This window comes from Bos grunniens, chromosome 15, assembly GCF_055505025.1.
Source record: "Bos grunniens cultivar Pamir isolate PY7600 chromosome 15, Bosgru_T2T1.0, whole genome shotgun sequence".
Lineage (NCBI taxonomy): Eukaryota > Metazoa > Chordata > Mammalia > Artiodactyla > Bovidae > Bos > Bos grunniens.
In genome coordinates, this window is record NC_141179.1 from 39,612,453 (window position 1) to 39,628,968 (window position 16,516).

A 16,516-nucleotide genomic window follows, 5' to 3' on the forward strand; every position below is an offset into this window, starting at 1 on the left:
GGGGATATATGTATCATTATGGCTGATTAACGTTGCTGCATGGCAGAAACCAAAACAACATTGGAAAGCAACTATCCTCCAATTTTGGGGAAAAAAAAAAAACTTTGCCAGGTTCATATGTACAGCTTGCAACAAAACGCTGTCAAGCACAGAAAGATACAGAAAAAAGGAGGGAAGTGTTGATGATTTGGGGGATTCTTATCTTTTTCTAGCTCTGAAAGTGACTTAATGCTTCTAAGAAGCCTACCCTATTAAGCCTTGTAACCATAGATTATTGTGCTAAAGATGGGATTAGAACACATACAACAAAGTAAAAATATCAGAGTTTAAAAATTCAGAGAATTCTTGGTCAATTTATCAATTGAGAATCAAAGTCACAATGCTAAAAACTCTAGTGTTAAGATAGTTCCTTCTCTAGAAACTGAGATCCAGAATGAAGAGAGTCAAGATAATAAGAGCAACACTGCACCTGACCTTGGGCAAGTCAATTAACTGCTCTGATAATCCACATAATTTACTGAAGAGGAGGCTAAACCACTGATGGATAAATCCTCCTCTTGTTCTCAAAGTCTAGATATTACCATGTATTGGAAGATGCTATTTCCCAGTAATACATTAGATACTCAGAAAATTATTAACTCAAATGGGTCACAAGGGTTATCACTTTAAAGCCATACACCCAATATTCATTGATCTTCAAACAATCTATGCTCTGCTCTGCAGAGTCAAATGTCCCATTTAGCAGCTAACTGATCTGTTCCTATCTCCTAAGGATTCTGCTCATGCTAATACCCACAATTATGATTGTGTTTGGAGAAGGCAATGGCACCCCACTCCAGTACTCTTGCCTGGAAAATCCCATGGACAGAAGAGCCTGGTAGGCTGCAGTCCATGAGGTTGCTAAGAGTCAGACACGACTGAGTGACTTCACTTTCACTTTTCACTTTCACGCATTGGACAAGAAAATGGCAACCCACTGCAGTATTCTTGCCTGGAGAATCCCAGGAACGGGGGAACCTGGTGGGCTGCCATCTATGGGGTCGCACAGAGTCGGACACGACTGAAGCGACTTAGCAGCATGATTATATTGGGTTAGCCAAAAAGTTCACTCAGATTTCCCATAAGGTAGTACAGAAAAACTGGAATGAACTTTTTGGCCAACCCAATATTGTGAGCTACAATTCACAAGTTTTTAAAACCCTGTACTTCTCAGAAATGTATTTAGGACCATCCTTCAAACTAGATGCATGATAAACACTTATGATCTCAGGGCTCTACTGAAAATTAATCCTTTGTCAGATCAATACATCTTTCTAAGCCCCTGTGTATCACATCTAGGAGTTTTTTTTAACACAAATGTGAACCTCAAAATACTTTAACAGATCATTTCCTCCACAGACCTGAACTATTTAAGAGCAACAAAAGTTAAAGAAGTTTTTCCTTTACCTCTGAAAAAGCAGTATTTATGTATTTATTCATTCTTAAGTCATATTCTACCTCATGTTAATTCAGGATGGACAGCAGCCATTATATAAAGTTCCATACATTTATTCCAAAATCTTTGGTAAAATCATTTCTACATACTCATTAAATTGGCTACAGGTTGTTCTTCCCCAAGAATCCAATTAAGAATGGGTCTTTTAAAAAATTAGGCATTTGCATAATGAAATTTATAATTTCACTCAATAATGAAAAACACTTGTTTGTAAGAGGTCAGGAGCACATAGAAATAAATTTAAATTGAATTTTACCAGTATGCTTTCTGCCTAAACATTAAAGAATGAATTATTAAACCAGAATCTCTATTATACAAACACTCAAAGATATCTGAATGTGTTTTAAAAGGCTTATCAGCCCCTTGAAATTATATGAAAAACTGTGCATATGTGTATTTTTTCTGAGGAAAAGAGATAGCACAAAGCTATGAGGAGATGCTCAAAGGGGTTTATGACCTTTGACTAAAACTCTACATTATGGGAGATATTTTAAAATGTTAATTTTCAGTTAATAGTTCAAAGTTTTTAAGTCAATACTCCAAAATAATAAGATACAGTGGTATGAATTCCTTACATTCAAGAAGGAGTTTTCAAGTGACTGCCATGACAACATTTTTTGGCAAATATTCCATAATGACAAGAATGACCTAGAGGAGATATTTCAAAGTAATCTTAAAACTGTCAAATGGTTAAATTTTACATACATACATATCACACACCTCACCAATGTCATTTCCCATTTAGAATCTCTAATCCAGGCACATGATCTGATGTTCCTATATTCTGTTTTACATACGAATAGTCAAGTCTCTTCAACTACTTATCCCTGTCATATAGTAAATTATATCTAATTTCTCTTGCTCAAAACACTGTAACATACAAGTCTCAAATATATTTACATGAAAAAATTTCCACTTCGGTTAGATTAGCATGTCCACTGTTACACTTATCAAGCTGTAGGGTAACAACTGGTAAAAATGTCTAGGACTTGCTTCAAAATTTAAAAGGCAGGGGGGTGGGGAGGAGTGAGTGAGGATACAGATAAAAAAGATTGTCCACAAGCTGAAAATTGTTAAAGCTGGTGATATGTATGTATAAAAATATATACAAAGAAGAAAGCTCTTGAATCTGTCTTTAAGAAGCTCTCTGTTCTACTAGAACAAATAATTTCACAATTTGAATGGAAACACAAAAAACCTTGAATAGCCAAAGCAATCTTGAGAAAGAAGAATGGAACTGGAGGAATCAACCTGCCTGACTTCAGACTATACTACAAAGCTACAGTCATCAAGACAGTATGGTACTGGCACAAAGACAGAAGTACAGATCAATGGAAAAAAAGCAGAAAGCCCAGAGATAAATCCACATACCTATGGACACCTTATCTTTGACAAAGGAGGCAACAAAATACAATGGAGAAAAGAAAATCTCTTTAACAAGTGGTGCTGGGAAAACTGGTCAACCACCTGTAAAAGAAAAAACTAGAACACTTTCTAACACCATGGTGGTAGTGGTGGTTTAGTCACTAAGTCTTGTCCAACTCTTGCAATCCCATGGACTGTGCCCGCCAGGCTCCTCTGTCCATGGGATTCTCCAGACAAGAATACTGGAGTAGGTTGCCATTTCCTTCTCCAGGGGATCTTCCCGACACAGGAATCGAACCCAGGTCTCCTGCATTGCAGGCATATGATTTACCAACTCAAACTGGATTAAAGATCTAAATGTAAGACCAGAAACTATAAAACTCTTAGAGGAAAACATAGGCAGAACACTCTCTGACACAAATCACAGCAAGATCCTCTATGACCCACCTCCCAGAGTAATGGAAATAAAAACAAAAATAAACAAACAGGACCTAATTAAACTTCAAAGCTTTTGCACAAGGAAGGAAACTATAAGCAAGGTGAAAAGGCAGCCTTCAGAATGGGAAAAAATAATAGTAAACAAAACAACTGACAAAGAATTAATCTCAAAAACATACAAGCAACTCCTGCAGCTCAATACCAGAAAAATAAACGACCCAATCAAAACATGGGCCAAAGAAATAAACAGACATTTCTCCAAAGAAGACATACAAATGGCTAACAAACACATGAAAAGATGCTCAACATCACTCATTATCAGAGAAATGCAAATCAAAACTGCAATAAGGTACCATCTCACGCTGGTCAGAATGGCTGCGATCCAAAAGTCTACAAACAATAAATGCTGGAGAGGGTGTGGAGAAAAGGGAATCCTCTTACACTGTTGGTGGGAATGAAAACTAGTACAGCCACTATGGAGAACAGTGTGGAGATTCCTTAAGAAACTGGAAACAGAACTGCCATGTGACTCAGCAATCCCATTGCGGGGCATACACATGGAAGAAACCAGAATTGAAAGACACATGTACCCCAATGTTCACTGCAGCACTGATTACAATAGCTAGGACATGGAAGCAACCTAGGTGTCCATCAGCAGACGAATGAATAAGGAAGCTGTGGTATGTATATACAATGGAATATTCCTCAGCTATAAAAAAAAAAAAGAAAGCGTTTGAGTCAGTTCTAATGAAACTGGAGCCTATTACACAAGTGAAGTAAGTCAAAAAGAGAAACACCAATGCAGTGTATTAACACACATATATGGAATTTAGAAAGACAGTAATGATGACATTATATGTAAGACAGCAAAAGAGACACAGATGTAAAGAACAGACTTTGTGACTATGTGGGAGAAGGCAAGGATGGGACAAAATGAGAGAACAGCACTAAAACATGTATATTATCATATATAAAACAGATGACCAGTGCAAGTTTGATGCATGAAACAGGACACTCAAAGCTGGCGCTCTGAGATAACCCAGAGGGATGGGGTGGGGAGAGGTAGGAGGAGGTTCAGGATGGGGGGAAACCTGTACACCTGTGGCTGATTCATGTCAATGCATGGCAAAAACCACCACAATATTGTAATTAGCCTCCAATTAAATAATTTTTAAAAAAAAAGAAGCTCTCTGTTCTATCACACAAGGCAGACTTCTTTAAACTTTGTGTTTTTATGTTTACAATTTTCCATAATATAAAGTTTAAAGAAGTCTGCCTTGCCTATTAGAACAGACAGCTTTTTAAAAACAGATTTAGGAACTTTCTTCTTTGTACATCTGCCCAGTAAAGAGCAAATACTTACTTTTATAAACATATTTCATTATGTGAAAGAGAGCAGTATTACTTCTCAATGAAACCTCAACAACTCGTTGATGATATTTTATTTAAACAATTCTTTTATTAACCCAGATAAAACATATTCATTCATTCATTAACTACTTACTGTTTACCTACTTTCTCAGATAGTCTGTCTTGAAGAAGATATAAAAAGTAATTCATATTCTCTAATGAACAAGAATCTGAAAATCCCCTCAAGGATCCAGGGGAAAATGGGCAGGGAAGGAATACAGTGGATGAAGAGGAAAAAAAAGTAAAAAGCAACAAATACAGTTGTTTAAGAAAGGGCTTTAAGGCTTTCATATTTTTTAATAAGAAAAAAGGTATACAGTTTCTTCAAGCTAGACAGGTCTTTTAAGTTCCCCTCCTCATTCTGTTCTACAGATGAGGAAGCTAAAGCTCAGAGAGAGGAAGTGACTTGCCTCAAGTTACACATCAAGTTGCTAACAAAACCAACATTAAAATTCAGATCTGCTGATTCACAGCGCAATGTAAATTTTCTGTATCAAAATTTTTTCTTCTACACTATAATATTCACTACCTGAAGAGAATGACTATTTTATTATTAATATACACTTCAATTTCGTATTATACCATACTAAAAAAAAAGTAATAGACTAAGTAAAGGTGGAAGACTGGGAAGAAAATGCAAAGAAACTGCTAAAACAGTTATACACAAAGACTACATGCACATACCACACTTCCTTAATTCCAAGACATATTTGGCTTTAAGACATAGTATCCATTTCACAAACATTTTTTAAGAAATATAGACACTGTAAAATATTCATTTCAAAAAATACTAAAATGTGAAACCATATACCTCTAAAGCAATAAAATATAACGTACCCTCTAAGACACACAAATCACTGTTATTTAAAACCCTGTGTCACAAGGCACAAACACACAGAGCAAGAGTCCCATCTTCAAAGGTAAGGAAAAGTTACTAAATACCTAAAACTATGTGGCTTTCTTTTCAGTCATATGTACTAATAAACAAGTCCTTCTAGCCATACATCTCATATGCATGAGCTATGGGACCAGGAAAAGCAAAATTTGAATCTCAGCCCTGCCACTTAGCTCTCTGGAATTTGGAATATTACTAAATTCTCCGAATCTCATTCTCTTCATAAAATGAGATATCCACCTTAGAGAACAGCATGAGAATTAAATGTGATATTAATAATTTATTTAAGGAGCATAGTACAGTGGCTAGATGAAATAGTTTCCTCCCACAATTCCTATGCGCCAAATGAAATGAAACTAAAAAGTACATCCCATTCTTGACTTACAAGGTTGGAATAAATCTATACTAGGACAAACATTTCTAATTTGCTTTGGAATGATTATTTGATAAGCAAAGATAATCTTGAAATGTATCTCATTTCTTCTTCAAATTGGGAACAGAAAACATGACAAATTTTAAATGTTTAGGTTAAATTTGTAAAATATGTAAACTCAGCACTTTCATGTAGCTATACTGAACTGACCCATTACAAACCCACTGAAGAGAGGAACTATAAATCCACAAGTGGGAGCAAGGAAGGGCTACATGTAGGTTTAGGGAAGGCCAAAAAGATAGATAAAATGACTCAGTGTGTGATCTGTAAGGTCTGGTTTTTTTAACTTTAAGTTCATTCATTAGACAATGTTCAGAAAAGCCAAGATCATATATCTATGATTCGGAGTGCTTTAGTAACCAGATCCTTCAGATTAGGCAAATGTACAGTTTCAGGTTGTTTCCAATAATAATTCATTTTCAAGATGGAACTGTGCCCACCAAAGTGGCTCATATGCAGTAGACACTGAGACAAGACTATCTTCCTTCCTATCCCAAACGTAGATTGCTAAGTCGCTTCAGTCGTGTCCGACTCTGTGCGACCCCATAGATGGCAGCCCACCAGGCTCCCCCATCCCTGGGATTCTCCAGGCAAGAATACTGGAGTGGGTTGCCATTTCCTTCTCCAATGCATGAAAGAGAAAAGTGAAAGTGAAGTTGCTCAGTGGTGTCTGACTCTTAGCGACCCCATGGACTGCAGCCTACCAGGCTCCTCTGTCCATGGATTTTCCAGGCAAGAGTACTGGAGTGGGGTGCCATTGTCTTCTCCAAACATAGACTAGGCCACCCACATATTCCCTCGCTATTAGTTCATTTTAGTTGAACAGTTCCCCCCACTAATTATAAAAATAACAATGCTTGTTTTTATAAACTTGGAAAAATACAAAGAGCACCAGCATTTTTAAATTACCCATCACCTTACCAGCCAATAATTAAATTATTACAAAGGGACATACCAACATCTTTCCTATGAATTTGACCATAATTGTGATCATACCAAACTTTAAATTTGTACAGAGCACTTGCCACTAAACACAATTAACTACCAGCCTGTATCTAAATGTCTTTATTTTGGCTTTCTTGAGATTAAATTCACACTAGTTTTTTCCTTACTCAACTCAATGGTTTCTTCTCAATCTTTGTTCTTCTGAGTCTCTCAGCTACATATTTTGCTACTGATAACTTCCTCTTTAGCGTAACTCTATCTTAAGTTTCCCTAAACAGTATATTCCTCAGTGTCTACAAAAGTCTCTCCAACTAATCTTTTTCTATTTCTTCACTGGCTGTCTTCTGTTAACTGCTGACAATCTCTAAAAATGGTCCAGGCCTGACCTTGAATTTGCTTGCCAACTTTGAATCTCCAGCACTTACCACAATGCCCGGCACAAAGTAGGTGTTCAATTCACATTCACTTATTGCCTTTGCCAACCCTGACCTGCCACTTACTAGCTGTATGACTCTGGTTAAATTAAATATCCCTGAACCTCAGTTCTCTCATCTATAAAGTAGGGATAATCAAAGAAAGATGAGGCTTGGAAAATTCAAAATAGCTTCTGGCACATAGTAGTACCCAATAAATTTTGCTATTAATATCAACATAATCTAGCACAGGAATCAAAAATATTTATTATTATATAAGCTTGAACACTAAATCTGTGAACAATCCAACTTACTTTCACTATATTCTTCTTACCATAACTATCAAAAAATATTCTTGTACTCATTTCTTTATTACCATCTCCAAGCCATCATTAAGTATTCTAAGTTCTCTCTCTGTAGCCACCATACAAAACCATCATTTATCAATTAGGCTATAACAAGACTTAGTTGATTTCCACACCCTTAAATCTTCAATCAAATCTAATTCCTCAAAACAATTTTTAATTTGTCACTCTTGCCCACAGGTGCTTATAACATGTCCATACTACTGGCATATCATCCTGTCTTGCAATAACCCACACCCCAACTCCTAGTTCAAAAGATGGCTCAACACTCACCTCTTTCAGGAAACTTTCCCTGATTAATTCCACACCACTCAGATTACTCCTCTGCTCCCAGTCGCCTCAGCACCTCAGCACTTAGGTATTCTGTTATACTAAGAGTAAAATGTGATCACCAAATAGCATTACCAAGAAAGTACTTCCACAAAAGTATTTCTACATCCTAAAGAACGGTCCATTACCTACAATGCTTTGTTGATGTGGTTAATAAAGAAACATACAACAAATGCCCTCTTTGGTTTTCGTCCTTAACACTGTATTATTTTATGTTGGTAAGTGAGTGAGTGAAAGTTGCTGAGTTGTGTCTGACTCTTTGCAACCCCATGAATTATACATATACAGTCCATGGAATTCTCCAGGCCAGAATACTGGAGTGGGTAGCCTTTCCCTTCTCCAGGGGATCTTCCCAACCCAGGGATCAAACCCAGGTCTCCCATATTGCAGGTGGATTCTTTACCAGCTGAGGACAAGGGAAACCCTATGTTGGTAAAGAAGTACTTAATTCTTCATAATCCTTTTGCCCTACGCTCAAGCAGAAATTACACCTTAGTGGTAATCACTTTCTCCTGCTTAAATCCAATAGAAATGCATTAATGGACCATTTCATTTTCTACTGCCTTTTCTCTTCTCACACCCCCAAATAAAAATGACACCAAGTTAATCTTCCCTCTAAGTGAAAGGAACTTTGAACCTATCTAACCACAAAACTCTTCCCAAGGCTAAACAATTTCCCAACAAGCATGATACACAATCAAATTCTACATCAAAATGCTTGACTCTTATACAGCAACAGGATGACCTGTGTTCATTCTTATTGGGTTACTGTAAGAGATCTTATATTACTTTTATATTACACAGACAGTTGAGATACTCCCTTACATGGCACAATTTCTTAAGTATCCTCTCATGTTCTCTTTAAACCAACACATTGGATTAAATGAGTCCTCACTGTCATCCAATCAAAAGCAACCAATAATTGTGCCGTTGCTTCTGGGAGGATGAGTTCCTGCTGAGGCAAAACAATGAGAGTTCATCAACAACAATTAGTGTCACAGGGGTTGGAGGAGGGTTGGGGAGGAGGACAATCACCCTCAGAGGTGAGAGTTAACAAGACTGAGCGTTTGGCCATCGATGGCAAACAGATGGGGAAACAATGGAAAGAGTGAGAGACTTTATTTTCTTGGGCTCCAAAATCACTGCAGATGGTGACTGCAGCCATGAAATTAAAAGACACTTGCTCCTTGGAAGAAAAGCTATGACCAACCTAGACAGCATATTCAAAAGCAGAGATATTACTTTGCCAACAAAGGTCCGTCTAGTCAAAACTATGGTTTTTCCAGTAGTCATGTATGGACGTGAGAGTTGGACTATAAAGAAGGCTGAGCGCCAAAGAGTTGATGCTTTTGAACTGCGGTGTTGGAGAAGACTCCTGAGAGTCCCTTGGACTGCAAGGAGATCCAACCAGCCCATTCTAAAGGAGATCAGTGCTGGGTGTTCATTGGAAGGACTGATGCTAAAGCTGAAACTCCAATACTCTGGCCACCTCATGTGAAGAGTTGACTCACTGGAAAAGACTCTGATGCTGGGAGGGATTGGGGACAAGAGAAGGGGACGACAGAGGATGAGATGGCTGGATGGCATCACTGACTCGATGGACATGAGTTTGAATAAGCTCCAGGAGTTGGTGATGGACAGGAAAGTCTGGCATGCTGCAGTCCATGGGGTCGCAAAGAGTCGGACACGTCAATAACTGAATGACGAAAGATTGAACTGAACTGAGTAGTGAATGAACCTATTGCCCTGGCTTTTTGACTCCTACCTGACGAAATGGACAGTTACTCTTGCTGACTTACTCATAAAAGATCCACACCCTTCAGCTACCACACATAAACCTACACCCTTCAGCTACCACACATAAACCTATCTCCTTTGCTGCCTGTATACTTTCTCCTAACTGGCCTCCTGATGCCTTCTAGTCAAACAGCGTGCACCCACACCTCACCTAAAACCTTCGCCTCTCAGTCATCTTCCGGTTTTAGGAAGTGCCTCGTACTCCAGACCCACGTGTCCCAAGCCTCTCCTCCCTTCACTCCCAGTTGATTTCCTCCCAGTTTCTGTCAATGCCGACTTCCGAGAGGCCAAACACGCGCCCTGGCTCCGCACCTTCTCCGAGGACTCCTTTTTCTGAGCATCACCCTATTCCCATTACTTTCTTCGTCCCCAGATCCAGAATCCTTCCATCACAGGCCTCCTTTCACTGCCACACTCGAGCACACAAACCTGCTCCTCCGTTAACTATTTTGCCCCACCTTCGCCACCTCTACGCAGCTTCCCCGCCCCAGGCGGCGCCCCCAGGCTCCGCGTCTGCAAACCAGGCCCCTCCCTACGGCTCCGCTCTGGGTCCTGGCCCTCCAGAGGGCGGTGGCCCCGCCAAGCCGCGCGGAGACCATCCGGCAGAAGCTTGCACCCCCGGCTCGGGGCAGCAGGAGGTGGGGGTTGGGGGTGGGGCGGGGGCTGGGCGGCGGGTACTGCCCCCGCCTCAACCGGGCCTGCCTCCACAGCTCCCAGAGCCGCGGCCCGGGCCAGGCGAGGAGGGGCCCGCAGCCCGCTTCTCCTGCCTGGGGTTCCCGCCTCTCACCTAGTCGCAGAGGCTCTGGCCTCGCTTTCCTCCCGGCCGTCCAGCGAGGGCTCAGCCGCCGTCGCCGTCGCGCTCTCCTCACTCGCTCTTCCACCGCCCCCGACAGGCTGCTGAAGAGCGGACGGGTAGTGGCAAGCCCATTGGCTGTGGCCCGTATTCGCGTCAGCCGGCCCCGACCCGGACCTCGGAATGTGACTGGCTGGCGCGGCGCCTTTTCTCCAAGTCTTGTCCTGATTGGCTCTCCCGCGCCCCGTACCAGAGGACCGCTCACCCTCCTCCGGGTTCTGGCCTCCCACCCGCTCAACCCAGTTTCCATCCGGGCGGGAGGGGGACGCGAAGGGCCAATGGGAGGGCGGAGAGAGGGTCGGGAGGTGGGCTCTGCAGCCGACCAGCCCGCGGGACAAGTTCAGCCAATGGGCGCGCCCCCCACATCCCGGGCTCAGGAGCGCCCCCGCTGGCCGCTAGCGTTCCGGCGGGTCTCGCCCGCGGCCACGCCCGGGCTGCCCGTCGCCTGGAAGCGGCACCGGGTGGAAAGGCTGGGAAGATGCGGCGAAGCGGGTCCGAGGGATCGCGGGTAGCCATTGTGGCGTGCTCCAGCACTGTCTACGTGAGGCCCAGCGCTCGCCTTGGCGAGGCTGGTTCGGGTCGGTGAAAGCCGAGCTGCGGATCTGTGGTCCCCTGGAGCCTCCGCGAGGTGCTCTAGAGAGAGGGAGCCGAGCATACGTCTTGTCCAGCCCCGCGGGACTGTGGGCCAAATATTTCCACTTAGCACTTCTTCCAGAATAATTTCATATAAAACTTATCCATGGTGAGAAAAATTAGAGTAAAGTTTACCTCAAGGAGGGAAGAGGAGGAAATGGAAGGGGCCCAGGGCACCCTCAGGGTAACTGGGAGCGTTTGCCTCTTGATCCGGGTGGTAGTTACTGAGGTGGTTGTATGCCTCGGTAAAAATTCTCCGAGTCGTACAATTAAGATGTTAGGCACCCAACGCACTTTATGTATAAATATCTCAATTTTTTAATGATAAAAGAATTGTGAGAAAAACTCTTGTCATAATATTATTATAACCTTAGGCTCCATGGGACACCCACGGTATAAACAATCCACTGGGATTTAACTATAATTCAAAAAGTAGAAACTATAGGAAGGAAAAAAAAAAGGACTGAGAATTTAAAACGAGTGAAGTTCCTGGCACGCTGAATAAAACTCACAGATTGGTGCTTTCAGTTCAGTTCAGTCGCTCAGGCGTGTCCGACTCTCTGCGACCACATGAATCGCAGCACGCCAGGCCTCCCTGTCCATCACCAACTCCCGGAGTTCACATAAACTCATGTACATCGAGTCGATGATGCCATCCAGCCATCTCATTCTCTGTCGCCCCCTTCTCCTGCCCCCAGTCCCTCAGGGGCTTTTCCAGTGAGTCAACTCTTCGCATGAGATGGCCATTGGTGCTTTAAGGGTGGGCTAAGATGGTTCAGAAGATTTACAGCCTGTTTCAGTGCCTGACATTCAGAACAAAAGCACCCAGGGTGCTGCACCTAATTGAAAACTACATAAGTGTACTGAGCTGCCTACTTTGTGGCCTCCCTAAGTTATAAACCCAGGAAACTTTATAGTTCTGTAAATAAAAGTAAATTGCACCAAGTCAAAAATTTATTATCATAGTTTACAGCCTAAGGTTATTATATATTGCTGAGAATATACATAGGAATAGACACCAAAAACACATATGCTACTGATGAAGTTGTTATAGCTGTTTATAAATTCCCTCAGACTTTGATAACTTCTTTAAAAACAGGAGACAAGATCAAGCTTTAATTTTTTTATTCAAATAGTACCTCTTCCTGCTGTGAGGAAATACTTTTCTTATGATATGTATTAATAACATTTTCTAACTCATATAGTGTTCTGTCAGGGTTTCATTAAACAGTTCTTTTGAGGTTCTTCACTCCATCTTTACAACAACTCTATGCAACTATTCATTTATTAATCTGAATTTTGTAGAAGAGAAAATTGGGGCTCGATGAGACAAGTAATTTGCCCCAAATCATATATTTGTTAGGTGGCAGAAGTGGGGTTGAAATCTAGGTCTATTTGATGCAAAATTCCATAATCTTTCTACAGTACCACATTTGCCTCCTCCAAAACAAAATCAGGTCATTTTGCTTTGTCCTTATTCATCTTTGTACTCCCCACAATGAGTAGCACAGAATCTTGCCTATGTCTCTGATGGAACTCATGGGGTTAATAAGTGATTATCACCATGCTTTATTTTTATAGATTTCATAACAAAGTGTGAACTACTTAAAAGTAACTTTTTTTGATCAAAGGAAAGGGAACACAATTTTGTAGCTGCAGTAAACAACCCATTACAACTATCTAGAATGCATCATAAATGCGCTTTCGTAGTATAGACTGAGCACAGCATAGAAAGAGTTTTAGGCAGCTTTTGTGAAGAGAGTCAAATTTCTAGTGAGCACAGTTATTCTCTGCAATTCTTTTGTGTTCTCTACCTTGGCTGCAAAGAAAGGCAAAGCCAAAGAATGCTCAAACTACCGCACAATTGCACTCATCTCACACACTAGTAAAGTAATGCTCAAAATTCTCCAAGCCAGGCTTCAGCAATACGTGAACCGTGAACTTCCAGATGGTCAAGCTGGTTTTAGAAAGGGCAGAGGAACCAGAGATCAAATTACCAACATCCGCTGGATCATCGAAAAGGCAAGAGAGTTCCAGAAAAACATCTATTTCTGCTTTATTGACTATGCCAAAGCCTTTGACAGTGTGGATCACAATAAACTGTGGAAAATTCTGAAAGAGATGGGAATACCAGACCACTTGACCTGCCTCTTGAGAAACCTATATGCAGGTCAGGAAGCAACAGTTAGAACTGGACATGGAACAACAGACTGGTTCCAAATAGGAAAAGGAGTACGTCAAGGCTGTATATTGTCAGCCTGCTTATTTAACTTATATGCAGAGTACATCATGAGAAACGCTGGGCTGGAAGAAGCACAAGCTGGAATCAAGATTGCCAGGAGAAATATCAACCTCAGATATGCAGATGACACCACCCTTATGGCAGAAAGTGAAGAAGAACTAAAGGGCATCTTGATGAAAGTGAAAGAGGAGGGTGAAAAAGTTGGCCTAAAGCTCAACATTCAGAAAACTAAGATCATGGCATCTGATCCCATCACTTCATGGGAAATAGATGCAGAAACAGGGGAAATAGATGGGGAAACAGTGGAAACAGTGTCAGACTTTATTTTCTTGGGCTCCAAAATCACTGCAGGTGGAGAATGCAGCCAAGAAATTAAAAGACGCTTACTCCTTGGAAGGAAAGTTATGACCAACCTAGACAGCATATTCAAAAGCAGAGATATTACTTTGCCAACAAAGGTCCATCTAGTCAAGGCTATAGTTTTTCCAGTGGTCGTGTATGGATGTGAGAGTTGGACTGTGAAGAAAGCTGAGTGTCGAAGAATTGATGCTTTTGAACTGTGGTGTTGGAGAAGACTCTTGAGAGTCCCTTGGACTGCAAGGAGATCCAACCAGTCCATTCTAAAGGAGATCAGTGCTGGGTGTTCATTGGAAGGACTGATGCTAAAGCTGAAACTCCAATATTTTAGCCACCTCAAGCAAAAAGTTGACTCATTGGAAAAGACTCTGATGCTGGGAGGGATTGGGGGCAGGAGGAGAAGGGGACGACAGAGGATGAGATGGCTGGATGGCATCACCGACTCAATGGACGTGAGTTTGAGTGAACTCCAGGAGATGGTGATGGACAGGGAGGCCTGGCGTGCTGCGATTCATGGGGTCACAAAGAGTTGGACATGACTGAGCGACTGAACTGAACCTTGGCTGCATACAATTATGACATTCAGAATTGTTCCGCTTTAAACATAAAGTTTGTTATTAAAAAAACAGACAAATCATGTGATGGCAGCATTTAGAGGAACCTATCCCAGAAGCTATCCTGAAGAGACAGCTCAGAGAACCAGGCAGCCCAGAAACCCAGGCACGGAGATTAATCCTGTTGGAGAAAGGGGTTCATTATGGTGGATGAACTGAAACGCTTCCTGTATAATTACCAAGTGTTGAAAGGCTCCATGCTACTGTTGTGTCAGAGGTGGAGAGCTTATCATTAAAGTGACCAGTGATAACACTCCAAAGCATGCTTTGAGACCTGGTTTCTTGTCTACTTTTGCCCTTACAGGGGCTTCCCTGGTGGCTCAGACGGTAAAGCGTCTGCCTGCAATGCGGGAGACCCAGGTTTGATCCCTGGATCGGGAAGATCCCTTGGAGAAGGAAACGGCAATCCACTCCAGTATCCTTGCCTGGAGAATCCCATGGACAGAGGAGCCTGGTAGGCTACAGTCCACAGGGTTGCAAAGAGTCGGACACGACTGAGCTACTTCACTTTTCACTTTCTTTGCCCTTAAAAAGACCAAGGGGGAAAACTCAGACCTTCAAAAAAGATAGGTGTATCATCTGTTACTATAATACTTACCAGGTGGTTGAATTCAGTCCTTTACCTTAGGTGGTGAGTTTCATAGCCAGCAGCAATGCTAATACAGTACTAATTGTCAGCTTAGAAAAGGAAATTGCTCCATTATTTGAAGAATTGAGACAAATTGTGGATTTCTTAATCTGGCAGTTTCTTACCTTCATCGTATCAAACACACTACGAATCCGTCAGTCTTTAGGCCACAAGGAAGGGCCCCTTTTCCACCTTACACTGGTGAAAGAGCCTATAGATAGAATTTATGAACAGATTGATTGTTATCTTTTCTTGTGTAGGGCTTTTTCTTATTTAGTGAGATCACAGAAGGTTCAATCTATCACAGCTCCTATGCAGTTAGTCCAGTCACCAAATATGTATGAGATCCTATTTAGTGGCTCAGAATCAAAATGATACTTTGATCCACTTGAGCAATGAACTGTTCAGTATGTACAATATTGTACAATATGCCATGCCCGCAGAATGAAGCAGACTCTTTATTATGAATAATGAGGGCATATTTTTCTTCATATTACTTTCTTTGCATTGAGTATTAGGAAGAAAAAATGGCTTATGGGCATTTTTCAGTCGCTAAGTTGTGTCCAACTCTTTCTGACCCAATGGACTCTAGCATGCCAGGCTTTCCTTTAACCCTCTATTTCCCAGGGTTTGCTCAAGTTCATGAGTATTGAGTCAGTGATGCTACCTAACCATCTCATCCTCTGTCATCCCCTTCTCCTCCTGCCTTCAATCTTTCCCAGCATTAAGGTCTTTTCCAGTGTGTTGGCTTTTCGTAACAGATGGCCAAAGTACTGGAGCTTCAGCTTTAGCATCAGTCCTTCCAATGAATATTCAGAGTTGATTTTCTTTAGGATTTATTAGTTTTATCTCCTTGCAGTCCAAAGGACTCTCAAGAGTCTTCTCCAGCACCACAATTTGAAATAATCAATTCTTTGGTGCTCAACCTATTTTTGTGGTCTTTTTTTAATGGCTTAACAAAAGTAATAAAACCAATATATCACTGGCTTTCCTTTGTACATACTTTTTTTGGGGTGTAAGGAGTCTTACTAACTGATTTGATTCTTGCCAGAGAGTGCTGCTCTTTAATGGAAATGAAAATGATACCAAATGTTTTTTTATTCCACTCTGCTTTCTATAACCAATCAGTATTTTTTAATGTTTGTGTGTTTTTTATAACATTTAGATGTGATTCATTATTGAATTCTGTTTCCACTGTTAGTATGTATGTAAACATAGTAGTATAGCCCTTTTTTTCATATGAGTATAAATGAAATAGTATTTTTTAAAAGTACAGTTTGAGCACTGCATAAGTTTTCTCTCC

General features: G+C 41.1%; 1 protein-coding gene and 1 pseudogene across 10 annotated transcripts in view; one reads left to right on the forward strand and one right to left on the reverse strand.

Moving 5' to 3' along the window:
* FAR1 (fatty acyl-CoA reductase 1) overlaps positions 1-10,777 on the reverse strand; it is a 77,723-nt gene extending 66,946 nt beyond the window's left edge. For 6 of the 10 annotated variants that reach the window (XR_015142043.1, XM_086339900.1, XM_086339899.1 and 3 more), the window contains exon 1: positions 10,674-10,777. The gene's annotated coding sequence lies outside the window, so the exon portion shown is untranslated. Of the gene's footprint in view, positions 1-8,032; positions 8,131-10,673 lie in introns of all 10 variants that reach the window. The other 4 variants (XM_086339904.1, XM_086339901.1, XM_086339906.1 and 1 more) reach the window with 1 other exon arrangement.
* A 3,951-nt stretch (positions 10,778-14,728) lies between these two features.
* LOC147357709 (ragulator complex protein LAMTOR3 pseudogene) lies at positions 14,729-15,557 on the forward strand (annotated as a pseudogene).
* The last annotated feature ends 959 nt before the right edge of the window (positions 15,558-16,516 follow it).